Consider the following 21,987-nt stretch of genomic DNA (forward strand, 5'->3'; position numbering starts at 1 on the left):
TTTCACATGTTTGTTTTCCTCACAAGTTCTTACCCACTTTGCGGTATCCCACGGTCAAGTTTTAATCATTATTCTGTAGAATAAGCACAGCTAGTCAGAGCTCCTTATATCCGCATCCGAACCTAATGATAGCTGAGCTTCGAGGGTGAAATTTAGTCTTCACAAAGCAGTTATTTAGCTCACAAAACAAGCGCGAACGTAGTGTCTTCTGACTGGCTGATACACATCATAGCCAGTCCTATATTAGCCAATACTGCGTCGTTTACATTTGTCATTAACAACTCAATAGCTTTTATGAACAATCTACTAAATGGAACAAATTTAGAAACTCTACAAATATCAGAATTACTCCTTCTTAAAATAACAGAATTATTGTTCAATGTTTCTTGTTTTCGAAGCCCCTTAAACTGGCTATATGTACATTACAAAATTCCCTGAGAGTATAATTTACTTTCTCCGTATGATCACAGGTCTCACGCTAACGTGTATACTGTTAATAGACATAACAATATTCATTTAATCACTTACTTTCCGGTCATATCATCATTCATATAAACAAATTAGCAATAATTAATGACAGATGTAATAATCAGAATAACTACAGTTTTGTTTCCAATGTGTGTTTTAACTACGTGACAATTTCGTAGTCCTGTTAAAGCTGATACTATTCAGCTGCTTTCGTAACTAAATGCAGCTAACTATTGACCAGGACGCTTTTGTCTTGCGATAAGCGTGACTCATTGTCTGTCCGCTACCGTCTCTTACTTGACATACTCTTCACTCTGTAATGCCGCACTACTACCGTAGTCGATAGAGACTGGAGGTAGATGGCTCCTAGACATTTCAGAAGTATTGGAGGACCAGGAGGACGGAGGGGGGGGGATATCTCTGAAGACTTTTTAAAATCTGCCTCTACAGCAATAATAATTTAATGTGTATTGTAAGGCAATTGTAACATAGATTCTGCAGCTGTGAAGTGCCGTTAACGATACTCCACGTTGTCAAATTTCGTTGTTCATGATATGTTTAACTTTTGACATATTGCAAATGTAAACCGTTAACTCCGTAAATCCATTTAAGGGCTAATATGTAACAATGCCATCCCCTCCATTTCCAATAAATCTTGTATCTTGGTTGTAGTGACAGCATGATCTCTAATCTAGCCCGAGGTCTTGTTTAGGTTGAGAGGTGGTGATATGATTGTGAAGGCAAAGAGTATTGATGCCAAATAAAGGATTTTGGTAACAAACTAACGTATAGTGTAGCCTAATGTATAAGTTCGAGCCATACATAAACCCATTTCACCATATGTAATCGAGTTTTCATCATAAAAACTAAAAATTCACGAAAATTAGAGATTATGGAAAAGTCTGCAATAAATCCCATGGGTCTACTGCCTAACTTTATCCATTTATGCTACCAAAAAATTAGCATGCAGATGAGAACATATTAATGTCCTCTGTCCTGAGGTTAGATTTTCTGAATGATAGATGTATAAGAATTATATATTAATACCTATAGCTGCCGACGGACGTTGATATATGTCGACGGGGAGAGGTGAACATGTGTTTCGCGACCGGGACTCGAAAGAACAGCACAATATCCATATAAGTATAGGCCTATAGTTACGGCAATACAGGCCACGACATTCTTTTTCTGTGCTGATGCTCACATAGTACCTGAACTCTAACGGGACTTGGTTAGAATGTCTTTCACGAGTAATGAGTGTGTTGGTGTGGGACACTACGAATGTAGTGCGTGGACGTACAAGGTGAGAATGTGGGTCTCGCGGGAGGCGTCCGCGAGATAGTCCCTGCAATCGCACTATCCTCTGTGCCTTCGGTGTCTCAGATGGATAGAGCGTCTGCGATGTAAGCTGGAGATCCAGGGTTCGAGTCGCGGTCACGGTACACATTTTCACCTGTCCCCGTTCATATATATCAACGCTCGTCAGCAGCTGGAGGTATTAATATATAATTCTAAATTCGTTCTAGACGGCTGCAGGTCATCAATAATATCATCTCCGACAGAACAGACACCATATCAATATAAGTAAGATAGATTTATGTTTCTGTCGGGATGTCCTTATGGGACGAAACACGAATAAAACACTGAATTAAAAAAATAAAAAAACTCGATTCACCAAAATAGTAGGGCCTGTAGCATATATGCTATGTGACTCAATTACTTTTTTCTGTGAAACAGAGATATATTTTGCATTTAATGCACTGCACAAATGGTGTAAGCCTTATATGCAGACAACCTGCAAATTGAAGTAATTTTCTAGGTATTATTCATCTTCACAGGTAGATGCATGACGTGGAACACTTTACACTTTTTCTGTTGACAGTGGTACAGATAGCGGTGTTTTCCTCACTGGAATTGCATCATATGTCACATCACATACCTCCTCTTCTTCTTCCATCTGCTTTTCTGTTTTGAATGTGAACGTACTGGTCATTTCAGGATTTAACCGAGTACTACAACGAAAGGAATATGTCACCGTATTATTGGGAGGAAATAGACGATCACCTACTCAATAGTGCAAAATATATTAGAATAGTGCAGCATAAATTAAACATGTTCTAGTTCAAAATTTGTACTAACAAACAGAAATTACCTTTATATCTCGAAGCCACGCCAACGCAGCGATGAACAATTTTCTTCAAGCAGATTCGGAAACCTACTGGGAGCTGGTAGGAACGGAAACAAGTGATTCACACAAAACGCGTGGTCTCATGTGGACGCTACAAACAAGCACAGCAATTTATCTCAATCTTTGACCTAGAAAAAAAAGAAAAGTTGGATTAACATATAGCCTACGTAAGAAATGATGAGTTTATTGATTGTATGGGCTCTATAGAAGGCTCTTCGAACTAAGTTCGGTTCTCCGTAGCAATATCTCACGCGCACGTAGTGGTTGTAGTAATACTATTTGCTTGAAATGAGGCTGGTGCTTGAGGCGTCGTGGATGCCGATTGGATTATTTGTCTTTATGTGACTCTGAACGTAATAGGTAAGTGGCGAGAGGTCTACATACCGGCGTATGAATTCCACTGGGCTACGTTAGAGACAGTTTTACGTTGTTATCTAAGGATGAGGGCGGATATCGCACATTTTCAGTGCACCAGGTTCATTATGTTCATTTTTGCCAAAAGCGAATATTTATATCTCTACATCATCTCCTACGATCCGAATGCAAGTGAAAAGAAATTTCAGTTACTTGCTCACAACTTCCTTACAACTGTACATTTTATTTGCCAGTGTAATTATATCATAAACCGAAAGAAATTTAATTCAAGTTGTATTTTTTGTTCCTCGGCCTATTTTTCTGCAATCGTAGTTATAACAGATATACAGGTTAATGCCGTCTTTTGCGAGTGAAGCAAAAGTCGTATCGCTTTATTTTAAAGAGTCATCGGTGGTTTCTTACTTTACTGTTTACGTTCTACTGCACATATGTGTCAGATTTTTGTACATAGCACTTTACTGACTCACCATTTCATGTACTACAATGTGCACGGTAGTGGAATTTCTCAACATAAAATCGTAAATTTCATTTCCTAACAGTGAAAGAGATGTGTACTGAGGTCTAACACATGTGTAGAATAACATTAAGAATGATGTAAGAAACAAACAGAACTTACTTGAAGAAGCTTTCAAATTAATAGAAATTCGTATGATGTTAATAAGTCTTTTATTACAGACGCAAAGGATAGTATTATCCTATAAACTTTGTATTCAGTTCTTCGATTCATGTGTTGTTTTAAATTAACCGAACAATGTACCACAGCGATTAGCTCCCTGGACTTAAATTCGAGAGGAGGACTATTCAAAGCCGCATTCGATCTTCCTGATTTAGGCGTTCGTTGATTCTCCTAAATACCTCCAGGCAAAATTTGAGATGGTTCCTTCGAAACAGGACGGCCGATTTTCCTTCCCGCTTTCCGTTTCAAATTAGTATCAAAGGTCATACGTAAACCGGCTTGGTGGATAGCGCAAATAGCCTGTAAGTCATTTTAAAACTCATGGCAAGCCGTTTGACGATCTAAAGTTTGAATAGATCAATTGTTTCTTTGTCAGCATGTTGCTTTTGATAGCTCGCGCCTCAACTCATTATGCAAACTGTTCTAGAACGTTACGTATTAAAAGCTACTGATTTTTTTTTTTACTTTTTTCCAAGACTGTCACCTTCATGCGTCTTTGCCTGACATAACGTTTCACTTTCCTTTTTGAAGCTATCGCTTCACCAACTTCGATACGGCAGGTTTTGTGACATGGCTGTACTAGTGAAACTACGTTTACTTTATAATTACAGACAGTTTTCACACATAACCATTGTTTTTAGTAGCACGACTTCGAGACATCTTGCAGATGTTAATGGAAAGGCGCAATGGTAGAATCGGTTAACTGCGTTGTCTTGAGTAAACGTTATACAGAATAAACCATCCCAGGACAATAGACGCTGCCAGCGATCCCACAATATTAAAAAATGTAGCTTTTCTTGCGTTTCTGATGAAGAGAACATTGTTAGGATAGAATATAGATTTCAGTCTTACAAATTCTTTTCTGAAAGTATTTGTATGGAGTGCTGCCATATATGGAAGTGTAACATGGGCTATAAACAGCTAAAAGAAGAAGTGAATAGAGGCTTTTGAAATGTGGTGCTACAGAAAAATGCTGAAGATTATATGGATAGATGATGTAACTGACAAGGAGCTACATAACAGAATTGGGAGAAAAGATATTTGTGATACAGACTGGTTAGAAGAAGCGGTCGGTTGATAGGACACGTTATGAGACTTCAAGGAATCATCACTCTAGTACTGGATGAAGTGTGGGGACTAAACATCGTAGAGGGAAATCAAGAGATGAATACGGTAAGCAGATTCAGGAGGATGTGGTTGCAGTACTTATTCGTAGATGAGAGGCTTGCACAAGATAGAGTAGAATGGAGACCAGCATCAAATCAGTCTTCAGAATGAAGACCACAAAAAGAACACCTATTAACTAGAACATTATGGAAAGCAAGGAAACCATCGAGCTTCAAAGTACGAGGCAGTGGTTTTCCCAAAACGATCCTGTCAAATGCCGAGGCGGTTTCTCTATTAAACACACACACTGTTCGCTATTTAATGGAAGAAGCATGCATTACACCTCACAACCTTCATTTCTCGTTATGATTATGCACGCTATAGCTTGTGGAATCTAAATTCCCAAATCATATGAAGTTCTAAGTTAACTTCCGTTGCATTTTCTGATGTTGAGAAATTAGAAGGAGCGATCTGTTTTACTTTTAAAGAAGCTTTCTGTAGCTTCATCACACAAATTATTTATTTTCGACGATCTCTATCCACAGATGTAACTGTCGTCTTCTGATCTTCAAAAATTTTATGTTACGATATACTCGCTCATTGTGAATTTACGGCGTTTGAACTTCATGCGATTTTGTCAAAACGGTTGATAAAATTTAACACATTATACATAGGTTTGTCAGGAATAAAACAGTTACAATTAAAAAGCACCTTGTGCTCATGAACATTTCCGTACAGGACGCACTCACATGTGATTGTTTAGTCTTAAAAATCAGAATATACTGTGATTCCCCGTTGTGTTGGTCCGGATGTTTCTTTTCCTCAGCCTCGAATGTCGTTAATAAATACCAGACACAACGTGAAACCCCCTAAGTAGAAACGTAAGAAGCGAATCTCTACTAAATGTGTACAGAATTATTTGTATAATCTTCAGATAGTGGGAAGGATTAGTGATAGTGTTATGTAAGTTATAACTCTAATACACAACAAATCATAATAACGTCTTTTAAGCAGAGCTATGAAAGATTAACGAGTATATTTTATCTCACAAGAATATTGGCGACAGAAAAGCCTACATTTACGCTAAATATGAGAAGTAAGTATTTGAAGGTAAAGAAAATTCATGAGAAATGTCTATATCTGGCAGTTTAGTTTTACATTGAAGAAGTTGTACTAGGAAAGAACTTATACGGAATAAAATAAAGGATTAACTTAAGTTCGCCCAGTAGCGTCGTACATTTATCGCACATTTGGTACCGTAATCAATTTCCTCTACTTTTGTAGCTCGAAGGTAAGTGTAACCAATAACTTCTCCCACACAACAGGAGAGTTGTAGATATATTGGTACCAAAATGCACTGTAGGTTAGGTTAGGTTAGTGTTTCTTAACGTCCTGGCGACAACGAGGTCATTAGAGACGGAGCACAAGCTCGGGTTAGGGAAGGATGGGGAAGGAAATCGGCCGTGCACTATCAAAGGAACCATCCCGGCATTTGCCTGAAACTATTTATGGAAATCACGGAAAACGTAAATCAGGATGGCTGGAGACAAATGCACTGTAGGGCGTTCATTTGAACACAGCAGTATGAAGGAGGGCATTTGAGGCTGACTGCAGATCGATTCTACGTCCAACAGCGTACATTTCGCGTAAGGGCCGCGAAGACAACATTTAGAGAAACAGCCGTTTTTGTTCACTCTATTTGCCGGTGGAATAGGAAAGAAATGATTAGTGGCGGTACAGGGTACCTTCCACGACGCTTCATACGGTGGCTTCCGGAGTATGTATGTAAATGAAGATTTCAAACTACTTCCTTTGTTTGAATTATATACAGAAATGAATTTTATAAAATTTTGATGCTTCAGGTCACTCTAAGATACACAATCGTCGAAGGCCACAGACTTTGCTTTTCAATTCTGAAGGTATTCTACCTATTATTACAGTCCGTGAGTTAAAAATCGAAACAAAGTGGTTCACAAGAATGCTGAATTTATACATCTTACGGACAGTCCTTCCGATAAAAGGGACGTATGTTATAAATCTAAGATCCAGTTCTTGTCATCTGTTATAAGAGCAACAGGTAAAGTAATGAAAGAGAATGCCTAACTGTTCAAGAAAAGGCGTACCTGGAGAATAGCCGGTTGTGCCTGGTACCTGCGGAAACAAACATAGAGGATTCCCGTGACACAAGCCCTGGTTCGTATGGGAAGGGGACTTGGTAATCCGGTTCCTGCTCAAGAATCAGAAATCATCCACTTTGCGTTCGGTTTGGATGGCTGCCGGCGGCCGCATTTCCTGAAGGCAAACTCCGGCGCATGAAATTCGTATGAGGCCCTAAGGGGGGCATAAACCGCAGTCGGTATCGTGGTCGGGATTTATTGCTGGGACTCTGGATGTCGCAGCCGTATGGCCGCCACGAGGTACCTCCCACACCTGAGCTCTCTGCCTCCCCCCTTCTGCGGTACACGACCACCGCAGGTCTACTGTCGTATTCGACGCTCCCGCTCCTGTTTTCATTTCTCTGACTTGCAAAGCCCGAGAATACACTGTAGCGTCCGCATTGCAGCGTTGCAGAGATACTTCGCTGGCGATACGTAAGGGATCAAGGGATTATCTAGTGCGTCGAGCTCAGCACCCCCCCCCCCCCCCCCCCCCCCATAATCTGCTGTCTAGAGGCAGCAGTAGGAGATAAAGAGGTAGCGAGCAGTGTTCCTGAAATCTATTTCCCGCTTCGCTTAAGCGTATAAACTGAAAAGAAACAAATTTTACCATTCACAGTATATGTCACCTAATGGTAGTAAATACATATCCAGACTAATCTGTACGCTACCAAAAGTTTATTACAGGTACTGTTGTTCGGTACCAACACGACAGATTTGTAATAAACAAATCTTAGGAACCCCCGTGCTGCCCTGCCACATCGTCTTCCGGAAAACATTTTCTCTAACAACAGAAGCTCATACCAAATGGGTCGACAATTTTGCCCATCTTTTGAACGATTGTAGTACATTTACAGGTGTATCGGTGCTGCTCTAGCACGATACGCTTTTCAAGCATTTTAGACAGTCGAAGTCTGCAAGTACTGTGTTCGATTCACGTCATTTTATTTATTGTTTCCAACCTTCTACTAAACACTTGAATCTCTAAAACAAATTATATTTCTTCAAAAAAGGATGATAAAAGCAATAATAATAATAATAATAATTCACAAGACGAAAGAGCTGCCGTCAAACAGTTCGAGACCCTTAAAGAATTAGTAGAAATAGTAGGGTTACAAATGTAATTTGAGAAAACGGAATGCTTATTTTCAAAGACAGAAATCAAGAGCCAGAGAGCAAAATATGATAAGTTCATCAGGTTCTTGTACTTCAAATACCTCAGAGAATTCGTCGAACCGACAGCGGTTGGAAAAATCTCACAACAAAATCTAGGAAAATTTTAGCATCAGAGTAACGAAAACACAAACATTACAAACCAAAGTGGTCGATAGAACGTATCAAAGCCGTCTGGGAAAGAAATAAAGAATACTGGAACAACAAGAATAAACTAAAGAAATGTTGAATGAATTATTTCCGTGACGTCTTTCATTTATTGGGAGAATTTTCCAATAATAATAATATCGACTATTGTGATACAACGGTGGGAGGTCTCATCGAGGTGTTTCTCTGTTCTTACACCTGTCTCTACACCCTCTTCGGAGGCTTACAAGCTTCACAGATATCATGGGCAACAGGTGTGGTTATTATTCTGGTAAGGGTAGTTAACTGAAATAATGAAAATCCGTGTTTGTTTGTACATGTGTTTTTCTTAAACACCTCTTCTCGTAAACGATATACTAATAGCCAGAGAATACATGGTGGTCAGAATGTATCTTCGCTGTCATGTGAGGTATGCAGTTTGTATTCTGTACACACACCGTCGTTCTTGACATTGGCCGGTCGCTGTGGCTGAGCGGAATGCCAGCACGGTAGTTCAGCGTGTTCGGACAGAGGGTTGGTTGGTCTCTGAAATAAAAAAAATAAAAAAACTGAGTGAAAGGATCAACAACGAACTTCTACGGATGTCAGGTGAAGTCAGCTACGACCGCAAACAACGAACAAAATTAAAAAAAGCGGTTCTAGGCGCTTCAGTCCGGAACCACGCTGCTGCTACAGTCGCAGGTTCGAATCCTGCCTCGGGCATGGATGTGTGTGATGTCCTTAGATTAGCCATTTTTTCTTGACATTATTATGTTCTGGACGTGTTCTAGATCTAGCTACCATTATTCTGCGTCCTCCACGTTGACTGTATGTTCGCATATGTCAGTCACCGAACCCAATGGAGATTATACGCTATTGGCCATTAAAATTGCTACACCACGAAGATGACGTGCTACAGACGCGAAATTTAACCGACAGGAAGAAGATGCTGTGATATGCAAATGATTAGCTTTTCAGAGCATTCGCACAAGTTTGGCGCCGGTGGCGACACATACAACGTGCTGACATAAGGAAAGTTTCCAACCGATTTCTCATACACAAACAGCAGTTGCCCGGCGCTGCCAGGTGAAACGTTGTTGTGATGCCTCGTGTAAGGAGCAGAAATGCGTACCATCACGTTTCCGACTGGGATAAAGCTCGGATTGTAGCCTATCACGATTGCGGTTTATTGTAACGCGACATGGCTGCTCGCGTTGGTCGAGATTCAATGACTGTTATCAGAGTATGGAGTCGGTGGCTTCAGGAGGATAATACGGAACGCCGTGCCGGATCCGAACGGCCTCGTATCACTGTTAGTCAAGATGACAGGCATCTTATCCGCATGGCTGTAGCGGATCGTGCAACCACGTCTCGATCTCTGAGTCAACAGATGGGGACGCTTGCAAGACAACAACCATCTACACGAACAGTTCGACGACGTTTGCAGCAGCATGATCAGCTCGGAGACCATGGCTGCGGTTACCCTTGACGCTGCATCACAGACAGGAGCGCCTGGGATGGTGTACTCAATGACGAACCTGCGTGCGCGAATGGCAAAACGTCATTTTTTCGTATGAATCCAGGTTCAGTTTACAGCATCATGATGGTCGCATTAGTGTTTGGCGACATCGCGGTGAACTCACATTGGAAGCGTGTATTCGTCATCACCATACTGGCGTATCATCCGGCGTGATCGTATGAGGTGCCATTGGTTAGACGTCTCGGTCACCTCTTGTTCGCATTGACGGCACTTTGAACGGTGGACATTACATCACAAATGTGTTACGACCCGTGGCTCTACCATTCATTCGATCCCTGCCAAACCCTACATTTCAACAGGATAATGTACGACCGAATGTTGCACGTCGTGTAGGGGCCTTTCTGGATACAGAAAATGAGCGACTGCTGCCCTGGTCAGCACATTCTCCAGATCTCTCACCAGTTGAGAACGTCGGGTCAATGGTGGCCGAGCAACTGGCTCGTCGCAATACACCACTCACTACCTTTGATGAACTGTGGTATCGTGTAGAAGCTGCATGGGCAGCTGTACCTATACACGCCATCTATGCACCCAAATTGCGTGAAAATGTAATCACGTGTCAGTTCCAGTATAATATATTCGTCTAATGAACACCCGTTTATCATCTGCATTTCTTCTTTGTGTAGCAATTTCAATGGCCAGTAGTGTAACTGACTCACGCCCTCATTAAGCATCCGCCTCATTACCATCCCGCAATGGGGCAGATCCTCTATCTGGCGCGACGATTTCGCCGCAGTCTACACCCGAGCGCGCTGGGTCGCTGACCACCAACAACTGGAGGATGTCCAGTCAAGGACCATCGTTGGCAGTCACGTTGGACATGGATTCTATGAGAAACTTTCGAAACCGAATATCGTTTCTAAATTTAGGATTGTCCATTTAGGCGTCGTGTCTACCAAGTGCCAGTCGTATAAAAGTTAGGGTGAAGAAAAAACATAATTATATTTTTATATCCTATTATCACATACTATACAAAACTCTTAATAAATACCCTTGTTAGATATAACAGGAGGGGGTTGGAAGATCTTTTGAAGATCGGAAACAGAAGTGAAATGTCGTGTGGCGAGGGCCTCCCGGCGGTTAGACCCGATCGCATGGTGCAAGCCTTTGGAGGTGACGCCACTTTGGAGACTTACTCGTCGATGAGTTCGAAATGATGATGATGAAGACGACATGAACATCCAGTCCCTGAGCGGAGAAAATCACTAATACAGCCGGGACTCGAACCCGGGGCTCCCCGGCATGAGAATCCGGCGCGCTGTCCACTCACCTACGGTGGCGGAAGGGAACAGAAGTCACAGAAATTGAGAGGTTATGGAAGTCGACATTGTTGGTCGCACTTTTGCCGAGGGGTCACTGATTACAAACCCATAACAGTGACCCAGTTTACACTACTGTAAGGAAGGATGGCAAAAGACATCTCGAGGCAAGGAGATGTATAATATCTCCTTCAAGATGAGGACATATTACCCAGGAAATAGTCCTTGGCGTAATGTAAGAACGTTTTATGGGTTGACGGATAGCAGTACGTGATGTTTTACGCAGATGCATTGGTCTGTACGTGGTTGGTGTCTCAAAAACCGCTTATACCTGAGAACGACGTAACAATTGTTGACATTTTGTTGGTTTTAATGATGGGCTTGTGTGGTTTAGACAAAGACCATTCACTTCTAACCGATGGATAAACAACAATGCATGGAACACAGTGACAATATATTTGAATACTAACTTCTTGGCTCCTTGTTTGTCTACCAATTAAAAATAACCGCAGAGGATCTTCATAAACTACACAAATGTGCATCCAGCGTCTATAAGATGATTAGAATGAACTACGTCGGCGCATGATGAGAAATAACTATTGATTATACATCAAGAAAAAGAAAATCAGTTTCTAGTTTCTCTATGTGAAAATGTAGAAGGAAATCAAACAGTACGCGAATCTCCGCTTGTGTTCGGCACGGTTATATTACGTACTTGGATGTAACAAATGAAACTCTAATGCGATGTGACTCTCAAGCGTTCAAGCGTTATCGAATAATCCAGGCTCAAAGTTTCATGATCATATTGATTATGGAAGGCACAGTAAAAGATTATTCCATCGGAAATGTAGTTGTTCTCTATAAATTTCCTCTCTCCTTAATTCGAAAATGATAGAACATCTTACCAACCACAGTTTTTCCATTAATCGTATTGTTGGCCAGTACTGATATCACATCTTGCAGTAGCACACGCACACGCACACGCACACACACACACACACACACACACACACACACACACACACACACACACACTCACACACACACAGACGTACACACGCAATCGAGTCATGCAGAATACAAGTTTCCAACAATAACAAATTATTATATTCATACGGTGAACAGGTGCACATAGAAAATGTCGGACAAAACACGCACTAAACTCATCCATTCTCTGCTTTCTTACTCGTCATGGCGTGACCCCTGCTTTCCCTCTTGATTTCCGTGTCCTCACGGTGAAGCATCCAGCAGTAGTCACCCATCATCCGAACATCCAAAATTCGATGTTCCTTGCTTACAGAATCCAGGTTTGGATAAAAAATGAAGCAATGGGCGAATCTTCATCTAGCATTAGCTGGAAAACTTGTAACACAGATATTTGAAAGAGTTGACACACATAGGTAATGCTTTGACGAACTGCTTCATTATGCCCAGTTTGATTTGTAGAGTGGAAAGAGTACCTTGCCCCTTTCCGCTAGAGGGTCACACTTCATCCTTTTGCCGCCTGGAACCAATTCCATCTTCCGAGGCCATTGCATTGCAACCACGGGTTGTTACGAGCCCGACAATCTCATTCACAGGCTATACAGGGGAACTTTATATATCCTAACTGTTGTCCTAGAAGCATATCCAACACTTCCAAATCATCACTCACTACCCAGCTGTTAACCTCATAATGAATGGTAGTAAGAAGCATCTTCTTGTTGCCATACGTTACCTTCGGGTGCACAGAAAGGGAGACAGGGATTGAGGCATACATGTAACCACTATGCAGCAGAACTACTTTCGGGTCTACTGTGGATGAGCCAATAACCAGTTTCCAGTCACCTGACGTGCAGGGAATGTTGAACTAACCCATCAGGTCATGTACATCATTGCAATACACTAACAAGTCGTTTTGCTCGAAATACTTCGTGAATATGAATTCGTTTCTTCTGTAAAATGTAATGAATGTATCAACTGTTAACAAATGCCATCTATACGGCATTGCAGTACCTGTGTTCACAGTTGCGAATACGGACAACATTAGCTGTGTAAGAGAATAACTAAAATGAAAATATCTCGCTTTACGCGTGCTGCCACGTTAATCGCTTTAGCTATCCCTGCACTATTCACGGCCAGACCCAAACATTCATGCGTTGTCGTTCCTGCGTCACAACCTGCACTCGAAGACGCATTATGTAATTCTCTTAAAGGGGAGACATTTTAATTGAAAGTCGCTGCCAGTTATCGGCGGATAAATACGATATTTCAGAGCGTTTTTAATTAAGAAGAATGATGCAATGAATGCTACGCAGGCACTGCGTTATTAGAAACGTCAAGACTATATATGGAAGAGGCAATACATACGCAGTTTGATAAAACTGAAATCTACTCAGCCTCCTTCTAAATGAGGAGAGTAATAAGCTCATCCAAAAGTAAAAACTCATATGGTATTGATGGCATCTCTAACAGAGTACTAAAAGCTTATTCCCAATGCATGACCAGGATTCTGAACCACATATGGTATAGCTCACTGACACAGGGAATGTTTCCTGATAGACTGAAGTACGCTATTCTTAAATCAGCGCATAAAACGGTGGATATGTCTGGTGACAACAACTCACGTTTTAGACCTTTATCCAAAATTCACGAAGAAGTGATGTATTGATGAGTGGTTTCACATATCTGCAAAAATAAAGTATTTAAGAAGTGTCAGTTTGATTTTCAGAAAGGTTTTGTAATAGGAAATGGTATATACACTTCCCTGACAAAATATTAAATTTTGTGAATAACCGAAAATCAACCAGAGGGAGTTTTTGTCTATTAAAGGCTTATAACTGTGTAAATCATGTAATTCTCCTATATAAACTTAAGTATTGTGGTATGGGTGGGACAATGCACAAATGGTGTAATTCATATTTACCTGGAAGAATGGACAATCTTTTAATAAACTGTTCACATAATGCACAAACATCAATAGATTAGTGGAACTAGTGAGGTATCAATATTTAGCTCCCACAGGGTTCAGCCTCAGTTCCCTTATTACTCTTATTATCTATTGATGATAAGTCACTGGAAACTCATGAAGATGCCAAGCTAGCTCTCTTTGTTGATGATACAAGTATAATAAACACAGCCAACTAACAAGAATTCACTGAGTAAAATATAAATAATGCCCTTCAGAGAATTATTAAGCGATTCTCTGCAAATAGACTAAAAGTAAATTTTTATGAAACATGGTATATCCAGTGCTGTAAAGTAGGTTAAAAAAGCCATTAATAAATAAAGACTGTGAAAATAAATCTCTGGCTAAGACAGAATAATGAAAATTTTTGACTGTATACTTTGATGTGAAACTGAATTGCAAGTAACACATTGATGATCTGCTGAAACTTTTGAGCTGAGCTACTTACGCTATTATGATTATTATGAATTTTGTCGATAAATACATCAATAAATTTGTTTACTACACAAGCTTCCATTCACTGCTTTCGTATAGCCTTGTATTTTGGGATAATTAATCATTAACAGATGAAGTACTCATTGCACAGAGATGTGTACTCAGAATGCTTGTCGGAGCCCACTCAAGAATTTTCGAACACAACATTTAAAAAGAAATTATCGTTATAAATATTTTGAATTTCTTATTTTTTGTTAACAGACTTCTCATTAAGTCTGATGGTAATACAGCTTTCTTGTGCTCTTGATTGCCCAGTTTCCCTTTCAGCAATATTCCAAATTGTTTTACTCGTACTACCAGAGGTGATAATGTTAGACCTAATACACTTCTGCATTTTTTAATACATTTCCTTAATATAGCACACTATTTTTTAAAATATTTGATTATTTCTGCGGCATTACACTTTCCTCTTTTTGGATAGATTTTCCTTTTCCAGTTACAATAAAATGTTATTCTTTCAGAAGTCATTGTTTGTTACGTGGTTTCATTGATTCCTTGGGGAAACTGTGTTTATTCACAAACGTTGTTCAAAAATGGTTCAAATGGCTCTGTGCACTATGCGACATAGCTTCTGTGGTCATCAGTCGCCTAGAACTTAGAACTAATTAAACTTAACTAACCTAAGAACAACACACACATCCATGCCCGAGGCAGGATTCGAACCTGTGACCGTAGCGGTCGCTCGGTTCCGGACTGTAGCGCCTAGAACCGCACGGCCACTCAGGCCGGTAAACATTGTCATGAAATAATTTCTGTTTCAAACCAGTTTCCAAGTCCAGGTACACCTCAACCTAGTCTAGCTGCTGCAAGCTTTCCCTGAAATTTGCAAGTGTTAATTCGTTAACTGAAAGCAACAGTTTGGAAGACTGCTTTGCATTGCTGTAGGGAGCTATTTCACATAATCTAATACTCTATGTGTACATTCTGACCATTCTTAAGAGGAGACTGTTTCATTTGACCAAATTCATTGCTTTCCTATGAAAATAATATCTATGAGTTAGCTGCCACCCTCCACTATCTGAATAGAAAAATCAATAACTCATGTCAAAATGGAAGAACAGAGTACTAGTTCAGTGTCATTTTTCCAGTCAGACTCCTTCAGAAAATCCGTATTGAATGCCCCCCCACCCCCCGCCAAAAAAAATAATAATTTGCTTCCCTCTGTGAAACAGTCTACACAACAAAGAATCCAAACTTTTCAGAAATAGCTGAAAATTTCCCAATGGGGACCTGTAGAAAGCTACAATAATAAAAGCTCCGTTATTTGTTATTTAGCAGGCATACTCGACGTCAATGTTCTTGTCCACTGTGTCTGACCAACACAAGGGAGGATCGCCCTACTGTGAACCAAGCACGTCATAGCCCCTTCGCACCTACAGCTGTCAGTACAGAACAAGTAACGAATTTTCTGTAACATTCTGTGTCATGTCACTCAATTGGTAGGAGAATAACACAGCCGGGCTAGAAAGTTTACTGGCCCACGCTTAGGCTGCCATTAACACCACAATAAAACTGACGGACTTTGGAGTGGTGCCGTAGCTGGTATAAATGGACTGATGGCGAATGGCGTCGCTTTGTGTTCAGCTTCGAATTGTGGTTTTGGACTTCTTCGAATGAACTTGGTGAGTATGGCGGCGACCTGGTGAGAAGTTCAATTCTTCGAGATCTTTGGAGAAGCACAGCGGTGATACTCTTAGCATCATGGTATGGGAGGCCATCGGGTACGACCTCACATCGTGGTGTGAGGAGCCAAGGGGTATGACCTGGCGTCATGGATGGCAATGGATGAGAAACGTTAACTGCACAATGGTATGTCTCAGATATCCTAAATCCTCATGTATTACCTCTCATCTCACACTATACAGGTGTCATTTTTCAACAGGACAATGCCATCTCACACATCAAAAGTGTCACTATGAACTGTCTGCATGATGAAACTTCCTGGCAGATTAAAACTGTGTGCCGGACGGAGACTTGAACTCGGGACCTTTGCTTTTCGCGGGCAAGTGCTCTACCAAATGAGCTACCCAAGCACGACTCACTCCCCGTCCTCACAGCTTTACTTCCGCCAGTAGCTGTTTTCTTAGGAAGTATGCACTACAGATCATCTTCGTGCTTAATTTCGCAATCAACTGCTTAATATTATGTTTTCTGTATGCGCTGAACTAGTGAATTCGATAGCCTTCTGAAGTGATCAGTGTACCGATTATCATTTAATAGGGTAAAGATGTCAGTTCACTTTCCTCAGTTATATTGGTTGATCCTGCTTCAGTAACAGTCGAGAGAAAAAAGGCAGTCGTAATGAGTATTAGAGAAAAATTCTCTCTCTTGATAATAGGTTTACTGTGATTACGATCTATTATACGATTTTGAATGGATCTTACAGTATAATCGAATCGTTAAAAAGAAACATAAACAACTTTCTTAAAACGCTCTCGTTAAAACGTTTCCGTAATTCAAAGTCTGTCAGAATTTCCGTTCTGTTGGGGCAGTCAACCAGCCTTTTAGTCTCGATGGATGTTGTCGGTAAATTACAGAGTCACAGTGTTACAGTCCGTAGTAGGAACAGAAAAACCGAAAAACAATTCCGGGTGTCTCATCGCTGTCGACAAATAAAATGCCTTTTAAATATGCCTCTGGGACGTTTCGATGGCTTGCCGGACACAGAAAACGCACTTTTTATGCAAATGAAATGAGTTCCCATTCATTCTTATACGCCAAGCGACAAGAGCCCAACTCCACTATGCGTTCCGGAGGGCGCAGGCTTGTCGATAATTACACTACGCCGATTTTATTCTGCTTTCTTTTACACCAGAAAACCCAGATTATCCTTAAAATGTGATCCTTGTAGCTGTAACTTTATCATGCAATAGTTAACGCACTCGTTTAGCTAACACAGGAATGAGGCGAATAATCGTATGGGACATTTAGCGGAAAATGCTGTAAAGAAAACCAATTGTTTCCCCGACATCTGTTTTAATGTGCTTCCATACCTATGCGTTTATCTCCGTGTTCTAATACGGAAGTGGCATTTGCGCAGTATTGGGTTATTTGTTTACTTTAACTGTGAACTCTGTAGGTTAGTATTGTCGGAAAATGGAAGTGTTCGAATAAACAATCTCCGCTTCTCCGTGACACACGAGGAGCGCTAGTACCATAATTTCTCAATGTTGGCAACTTGTGTATAGTTGTTGTTTGCGTATCCTCACTTAAAACATATTTCAGTTTACAGGAAATACTTCAGTCACGTTTACCTCGCTATGCCTGCTGAGTAAAGACCGGTGTTAGGTACTAACTTGACAGTATTCTGTGAAGCAGGTGGCGCTCCCTTAGTCCCGTCCTCTGTCGGTGTATAGCTGTGGCAGGGCTGAAGAAAACTTCTACACATAGCAGTTATTTGGGTCTTCCTAGATATGTAAGCATGAGTGATTTATTTATAATTAGACAGCACCATATTTGGTGTGGTTATGCAGTGCTGGAGGAGACGGTTTCGCTAACATCAGATGCACTGCAACTGGTATTATTTCGGAACGACGACGAATTTGATGAGTGACATGAGATTTCAGAGTTAATGAGCCAGTTTACATCGTACAATATATGTGAGACTCACTTAACAGATAAATAGGGTAAACAGAGCAGACTTCGCGTTATGTTGCGTTCAGTTTAGCTGTGAACGTTATGAAACTTCACATTACTGTGGTCAACCACTCGTATTTGCCGTTACGTGTTTAATAGGGTTTTGTATACCAATAATTACGTTGATCTATGTTAATAAGGTATGGTTGGAACCAAAAGACAGAGAAATAAAAATACTTTGCAGAAATCTGAAAGTTATGTAGTTATTTTGATTGCATAGTGGGCTTGTAGCCACCTTTCCGGCGTCACAAGCCGCATATATAGTTACATTTTCACCACATATACTTCCTACACGAAGGTTTCGGAAAGTGTGTATGATTGGATTCAACTTATTATTTTCCTAAAATTGGGAAAAACTTTGCCAGAGTGAACAGAATGACGGTAAATTTTATAGTCTATTTATCCGTCTCAGTCGCACATCTCTTTTAATAATGTGGCCAGTTTCGACCATAGTCGATCAGCTTAACGTCTTTGTAATTGTGTAATAAACTCCCTCGTGGTAAAGCTATTGATCTCCACATTTACGTAGTTGCAAAAGCAACCGATCCAATCCTCATAGAGCTATTCAGCACAATCAGCATAGTGCACAACAGGATTCTGGTGTGTAGTTCGATATGGATAAGCTAGGTTGCTTATGCAGAAACATATCTGTGAAGCTAGTCATATCATAAAAACAAATGCGTAATTGAGACGACAAAATAAACGATAAATTTTAAATATCAACACAACTGCTAAGTCTTTCGCGATGAATTTCTCGGCATTTGTGAGAACTGTACTAAAAAAATTACCCTTGCGTGCGCATGAAACAATTTAGGCACACGTGTAGTCCTTGTATCCAAATATATGTATGAATTCTGTTTCTACTGAGAATGAGTCCGGTGTTATGACGATGGCATCAACTTGACGTTTACGCCAAGTGTATCCATTCTAAACCAGTAAGTAACCAGTGAGAAAAAGTGTCGCCCTGTAACACTATCAGTTCCTTAAAATAATTGTTTAACGTTATGGGAGATACTGCACTTACTTGTCAGCTATATCCGTTTGACAATTTGAAATACGTTACTGTTTGGTGTTATGTCACATTGAGCTTTTCGTTCTTTGGTTTTTAACTTCCAACATTGGCATGTGATGTTAAACGATTGATCTTTCTATAAATCAGTCTCATGGTTACCAAATTATTAGTCTAATTTTCCATTCCTTTTTACGCATGATTAACATTCTACATAAGATTTTTTCAGGCAGTGCCAACCACTTTATTATATAAAGTCTGATTACAGAGAAGATTGACAGATTCCGCTGTCTTCGCCTACAGTTTATATGCTTAACGTCGCAGTCAAGTACCATTGGTCTTATTCTCTGACGTCTCAAAACATGAGTCACGGTCTTGTCCTTTCTTCTTCTCAGTCTTTGCCACATGTTCCTTTCTTCCCCAATTCTTCGAAGAACATCCTTATTCCTTACTTATCACTCCACATTACTTTCAACATTCTTCTTCAGCGCTGCATTTCAAAAGCTTCGATGCTTCTCCGTTCCCGTTTTCCCGAAGCCCATACTGTGCTCCAAACGTACATTTTCATAAATTTCTTCCTTAAATTAATGCTTAATTTTGATAATACTCGACTTCTCATTGGCGTGCGTGACCTATTTTCCCAGTGCTAGTCTGATTTTTGTGTCCTCCTTGCTCCTTCCTTCATGGGTTATTTTACCGTCTAGGTAGCAGAATTCCATAATGTAATCTACTTAGTGATCGGCAATTCTGCTGTTAAGTTCCTAGCCGCTCTCATTTCTATTGCTTTTCATTATATATACTAAGATGGTATCTGTTCTTTCGGACATGTCACATACGTCAACGGAGACAGATGAAAATGTGTGCCTCGACGGGGACTCGAACCCGGGATCTCCTGCTTACATGGCTGACGCTCTATCCATCTGAGCCGCCGAGGACACAGACGATAGCACGACTGCAGGGATTTATCTCTGGCACGCCTCCCGCGAAACCCACGTTCTCAATGTATTGTCCCGCACTGCATTCGTAGTGCCCCCGCCCATCATACTCATTACACGCGGCGCGTTGCCGATTCCCGTAAGAGTTCGGGCACTGTTTGTTCATTCGCACAGAAGAAGAAGATGGTCAAGTGGCCGGTGAGCCTTAACTATATATATATATTAAGATAGTATCTGTTCTTTCGGCGTGCTAGAGATAAATCGCTGCAGTCGCGCTATCCTCTGTGTCCTCGATGGCTCAGATGGATAGAGCGTCTGCCATGTAAGCAGGAGGTCCCGGGCGGGGCACAAATTTTCATCTGTCCCCGTTGACGTATGTCAACGCCTGTAAGCACTTAAGGGTGTTTATTTCATTGTAATGCTTTTCATTACGTTCGTCTTACTTCTGCTTACTCTCAATCCATATTCTGTATTTATTAGATTGTGCATTCCTTTCAATAGGTCCTGAAATTCCGCTTGACTTTCACTGAGGATGACAATGTCAACAGTGAGAAACAGTGAATCTTATCGAATCACCGCCTTGAATCTTTCTTTTATTTCTGTTTTCTCCGATGTACAGATTGAACAGTATCTTCGAAAGACTTAATAGTTGTTTTTCACCCTTTTCATTCAAGCTCTTCGTTCTTGATGTTCCATTCTGTTTCATCTGTAAGTAACGTATTTTGTTCCTCTTGGCTCTTGTGTTTGTTGTTTTATGCTTCTTTTTCAAACAGCTTAGCCATTTATAGTCATAATATCGAACAACTTGAAGCATTTTACATTGTCGAATTTTATTTTGTTTCAGGTCCAGAAATCCTTTGAGGGTGTCTTGATTTTTCTTGTGTTTTATATTCATCACCGAGCGCAACATCTTAACTGTCTCTGTGTTGCTATCACCTTTACGGAAGCCACAATAATCGTCTTCTGGAAGACCTTCCGTTCTCTTTTAGAGTAATTCTGTATATTAATCTTGGCAGCTACTTGGATGCAAATTCCGACGGAATTTCAGTTTTCCCTTCCGCCTAATCTTATCTCAAGTTTGCTACCTATGAGTCACGGGGCCTGGGTTCGATTCCCGGCCGGGTTAGGATTTTGCTCTTCCCGGCGACGAGGTCCTCATCATTTACTCATAATCATCATTCGTGAAAATGGCTGGATTGGACGGAGGAAAAAACTGGACTGTGAAACCAGTTGGGACTTTGTACGGGCGCTGATGATGGCGCAGTTGAGAGCCCCACAAACCTAACATTATCATGATGATCTCAAGTTTCGAAGCTTTTTGAAAGTGGCTCTGATCTTGGTCTCTCTATGCCTTCCACATCGACTCCTACTTCTTCATCAGTCGTGTCATCAGATAAGTTCTCCCACTCGTAGACGCATGCACTGTACACTTCCGATCTATTCTCTCTGTCCTCTCCGCATAGCAGTGTGATTACCATTACACTCTTACAGTTGATACTCTTGTTCTTAATTTCACCAAAGTGTGATTTGACTTTTCTGTATGCTGAATCGGAAATTCCGGAGACCATTTCTGTATCGGATTCTTCACACTTTTCGTTCACGTATTTCACGTTGACATCCCTGCGATTGCTACATATTTCATTCCTGAATAATTTATATTTCTGTTTCCTGCATTTGCTTGAATATTTTTGCTCTTCCTTCTTTCGTCAGTCGCTTTATGTGTTTCTTCCGTTACAACGGACTATTTCACACGTATCTTCATTGTACCTTAATTTAGCTCTCCTGCTTGTGTGATTCCTAGTACTTCTGAAATTCGTTATCGAAGAATTTATAGCCTTATGTACATTATCCTGCACAGCACTTCATTATTCCACTTCTTTTCAGGTCGATTACTCCT

The 21,987-nt window shown here is 40.6% G+C and overlaps 1 protein-coding gene across 1 annotated transcript in view; it reads left to right on the plus strand.

Moving 5' to 3' along the window:
- LOC124788726 (dipeptidase 1-like) overlaps positions 1-21,987 on the plus strand; it is a 407,387-nt gene that overhangs the window by 322,424 nt on the left and 62,976 nt on the right. The window lies entirely within an intron of this gene.

Source organism: Schistocerca piceifrons, chromosome 3 (assembly GCF_021461385.2).
Source record: "Schistocerca piceifrons isolate TAMUIC-IGC-003096 chromosome 3, iqSchPice1.1, whole genome shotgun sequence".
Taxonomy (NCBI): Eukaryota; Metazoa; Arthropoda; class Insecta; order Orthoptera; family Acrididae; genus Schistocerca; species Schistocerca piceifrons.